The following is a 5,070-nucleotide window of genomic DNA, read 5'->3' as shown; positions in this document are numbered from 1 at the left end:
TCAATTTGGACCGAGTGATCGACTATGAGGCGCCGTTAGGGACATAATTCAAACTGACACCTCATACACTACACACTGAAATTGAATGCGGTACACATTGAAATCTCATACACTACATAGTGAAATCGCATACACTATATAGTGAAATCACATACACTACACAGTGAAATCGCATACACTACATACTGAAATCTTGAAACCTCATACACTACATGGTGAAATCTCATACACTATATAGTGAAATCGCATACACTACATGGTGAAATCGCATACACTACATACTGAAATCTTGAAATCGCATACACTACATGGTGAAATCGCATACACTACATGGTGAAATCACATACACTACACACTGAAATCTCATACACTACATAGTGAAACCTCATACACCACATGGTGAAATCGCATACACTACACACTGAAAATTCAAACAAGGTCAGTGACGTCACATCATAAAATACTCCCGCGTCAGGCAAAGGAGTTCATTTCAGTTGCACAGGTTGTCAGAATGGAGGGATTGAGGTGTACAGCGGCAGGTGTACCATGTAGTGTATGCGATTCCACTATGTAGTGTATGAGATTTCACTATATAGTGTATGTGATTTCACCATGTAGTGTATGTTTCACTATATAGTGTATGTGATTTCACCATGTAGTGTATGTGATTTCACCATGTAGTGTATGTGATTTCACCATGTAGTGTATGCGATTTCACTATATAGTGTATGTGATTTCACTATGTAGTGTATGTGATTTCACCATGTAGTGTAGGAGGTTTCAAGATTTCAGTATGTAGTGTATGCGATTTCAGTATGTAGTGTATGAGATTTCAGTGAGTACCGCATTCAATTTCAGTGTGTAGTGTATGAGGTGTCAGTTTGAATTATGTCCCTAATCGACAGCTTTGATGTTTTGTGCAGGGCGAGCGGACAGTGTCTTCCTCTTCATTAAGGTAAGGAGGCTGCTAATGTTAACATATTTTGAGTTTTGCTATTTGGCCTTAGTTAGATGGATACATAAGCATCACCAACATGGCAATGTTTCGTCCCACAGGTACCTGCTCTGTAGTCCTTCATGATGTAGCCTATACTGCAGACAGAAGGGTATATATTATATATGTCAGGGATTATCGTTAACACTGGTAAGTATAATAATTTATGAATACTCTTTTTATCTCCCCTTCAGGTAATTTTGTACTTCAAGGTGAGTTTCTATTCCCCCAGCGTGTTAGGAGCAATAGACTGCACATATGTGCCGCTAACCCCTCCAGCTCATTCTGAACATCTGTATAGGAATAGGAAACACACCTATTCTATTAATGTGCAGGTGGTTTGTAATTGTGCACAATTTAGCACTGCACCACTGACTAACCTGAATAAAAACCAACAGTATACATTTGGCTTATAGGCTACTCATGATGATACAAATTAGTGGTATAATGCAAAATGTGTTGCTGGTCCCTTGAAATCTGTATTAAAGAGAATTGACTGACCTCCTGTAAGTATCTTAACTTGTCAATGCGGCACCATGATCTAATTTATGTAAATAATAATTAAAAGCTAAAATCATTTAGTTTCAAGTTAAAATAATCTTTTAACCAATGTGTACAATGCAGCAGCATGATTTATTTTGTGTTACTGGTAGCCTACAGGCTAAAGTAAAAAGAAAGTGCACTAGGTATTCTGCAATGTAATGAGTAGCCTACTCAAAACACATTAGTGTTATTTCAGCGCAATGATGTATACATTTCAAATACATTGAACACTATAAATGTATGTGTTTGTAATTTTATTGTATTTTTTTTAAACATGACACCTCCTTATGTCGGACAAACATACCCGGTTTAGCGAGGGGCTACTGTATGATTATGAAAAGCATTTTGATAGAAACATTTTTTTTTTTTTTTTTTGGAGGGGTGAAGATGGGGGCCCCACTATAAAATCTGATGGGATTAAACTGCCTTTCATTATTTATTTGAAAAAATGCTGCACGACTCTCGCACTACTAGAGATCTCGCCAAGATGACACAACAAATATTTAAAGTAGTATATTGCAGCTCTCTTTTTTAGCATATTTTCTCTTAGTAAATAAGACAAAATTTATACTTTGCAAATTGTTGCAACAGAAATGCAAATTGCGGTATTTTTTTTGCTGGCCCATCTTAGTACATCTACCCCTCAGTCTCTCCTCTTCTTCAACAGGTAAGTACGGAAAAAACTATATAACTATATCGCCTGGGCCCTTGGGGGCCTCGGGATCCAATCCTGTAACCAGCTCGCTGTATGCTCTGTCCTGTTTATATCGCTGGTATGGAGACGGTAATTAACATAACGGCCACGACCTAGTTGATCTCCTCCAGGCCCTGTTGGAAACAGTCACAAACACAACAATATCTTCTGCCGCCGTCACACCCTCATCGGCTGCACTGTAGTTCCTGTAGAAAAGAGGACATGAACAGCTCCAAGCAGCACTCTGTCTGTCTGATTCTAAACACACCCCGCTTTCGGCCCCCCTGCTCTACGAATTGCCTTCAGACACGGCCATTGGTACTTAATGTAGAGTAGGGCCTCACAGTTCGGGTGTGTGTTGTACTGCTGGTATTCAATCTCCTGGGTTGTGCTGTTCACTCCTCTGTAGCAGCAATGTCAACAGTGCGGGTGCCTTTGAAACAGAGCCAAAACCCATAGGTCATTAATATATCCACGTCCCACACAAGTGGCAGTGTGTGAGTACCTGTGTCTTTTGGGCCCCTTGTGTACTCGGCTGATACTTGGAGGTCATGCAACCACACTTTTAGATGCAGTCCAACAATAATCCACATTCAATATTCTCTACATGCAAAGTTATACTGTTGACTTATCTTGTCTTGAATATCCATAATACTTCCCTTTATATTATACTTAAGCGGTCCTCCCTCAACTCTGAACCCTTTCGCCAGACTGCAACTCTCTGCAACTCAGTCTTTGTGTGTGCTGGTGTCCATCTGTTCCTGCTCCCCAAAATGGCCGACTTCCTGTCCATTCGGTCTCCAGGCACCACCAGCAACCCACGCTCTGCAGTGTGTGAGTTTTGGTTCCCCTTTTATGGGGCTGTCAATGATGGTAATGGGTGTCTCTATTGAAAGCACCTTATTATCAATAAAGTGCAAAAGAAAAAAGAAACACCCCACACACTACAGTGATAGTCAATTGTGACATATAAACAGTACTCTGTTACTTTTTAGCTTTGGCCTGTGATAAATAAAACTGTTGTGTAATCGTGATGTTGTTTCTAAAACTGTCGGTAAACCTGCATGATATGGCTTATATTTGTACATTCTGAAGTGACACATGAAACATCCAAGATTATGAAGTCCAACATTGTTTATATCATCCCCTCCCCCACCCCCCACACACTTCGGTCCCAAATCCCACCCATGTTGAAAACCATAAGTGTGAATTCCCAATCTGAAACACAATTATCTTACTACAGTGTCTAAAGACAAACTCAAGTCAGGTTTGTGATCATTTTAGGCTCTCTCTTTTTATCTGTATGAGTGCAGGTAAAGCGATAAGCGTTACCATATGTTTAATCTCTTTAATCTTTTTTAATCAATTTAATCTCTTGTTTGACACACAGTTGTTGTAATACCTTATTTTCAGTACAAAATGGCTCAAATTCAAACCATGATCAAAATCTGAGTACATTAAACTGGAACCTCTATATGTCCAATCAGACCATCAAAGGATTTTGTTGATTGAATTTCAATCCTAATTTGTAAAAGCAAGATGTTGATCCTATCTTGTGCAACTGTAACTGAAGGGGAGAAAAAAAAGGAACAAAACTCAGCTGTAACCCATTGTTTTGAATTGCTCAGCAAAGCTGCTGCTTAATCATTCACTCTCCTTCCTGGTTTGATTTCTCAGATCTTTTCCTTAGTCTCGCTCCATTGATTAGGAGGAGGCTGCCAATCAGGATTTTTTTTTTTTTCTTAGGTTTATCAGAATGAAAACTGTAGCATGTAAAAGAGCTTAGCCAACCCCAAAATAGAAAGAGTTTTGTTTCTGATTTAAAATTGCTCCTGACACGCTGTGGCTTAGTGCTTCCCTGGAGGATTTGCAGCACAAAATCCTAATCTGGGTGACTGGGCACCAGACCATCTGAAGTTAATCTTAATTCAGCGTGGCCAAGCAGATTGAGACACATTGACAGTGTGACAGTTTGGACGGCTGCATTATGGAGCCAAAATAATTCAGACTCCCTGCTCTCATAGACATTCACTCAGTCTTCCTGCATAAACTGAATGTAGCTATTGGTGATGTTTTAATTAAATGTTAATAGGATGTCATATGTACTGGATGACCTCTCCTGCTGTGCCAGATGGTAGGTGACTACCAGCTATCTACCACTGTGCTGTTGTGTTTTCTATAAAGATGCAAGACAAATATTAGAAGCTTAAAATATTAATTAAAAACAATAATTAGTATAAGCAAATGTGTGGTTGTGATTTTATTGTTATAAATGCCACTAAATAAGTATGTCTTCCACTGCCTAATGGTTACCATCCTAATTAGTAGTAGTTGGGAAGCAGTGAAATATGTTGGTCACCCTTTTAAAATGTAGTGTAGTGCCTTGGGTTCTTTGAACACAATCACACATACTATTCAACACACTAACCGCTGGAGCGCAGGTTTTCAATTTGTTAAAGCTTGCCAATGGGAGTTAGAAGGGAGGTACTCAATCCCAAAACTGCACCCAGACCTGTAACCTGCAACCCTGTTAACTACCCCTTACAATCCCAGTCCTAAGGGCATGCTTTACCACCTTTATGTTTTTTGTCCTGTCCCCAAACAATATCCACTGCTGGATTTTTTTAACGCATTTTACAGCACCAGGGAAATAGCCTGAATTGCATCAACTATCTTTCTGTCGATTTTTAAAGATTCCCCCCATAAAAGTTCTTGATGCAATAAATTGCTATTAAAAATGGGATGTGACTTATCCTGGTATAGCATATCACATGATCAAACCTTTTTTTAGGAATAATTTGGGATGACCATAAATAGGTTGAAGGGGCATTCACTGGTA

This window comes from Acipenser ruthenus, chromosome 4, assembly GCF_902713425.1.
Source record: "Acipenser ruthenus chromosome 4, fAciRut3.2 maternal haplotype, whole genome shotgun sequence".
Lineage (NCBI taxonomy): Eukaryota > Metazoa > Chordata > Actinopteri > Acipenseriformes > Acipenseridae > Acipenser > Acipenser ruthenus.
This window is presented reverse-complemented; position numbering follows the sequence as displayed.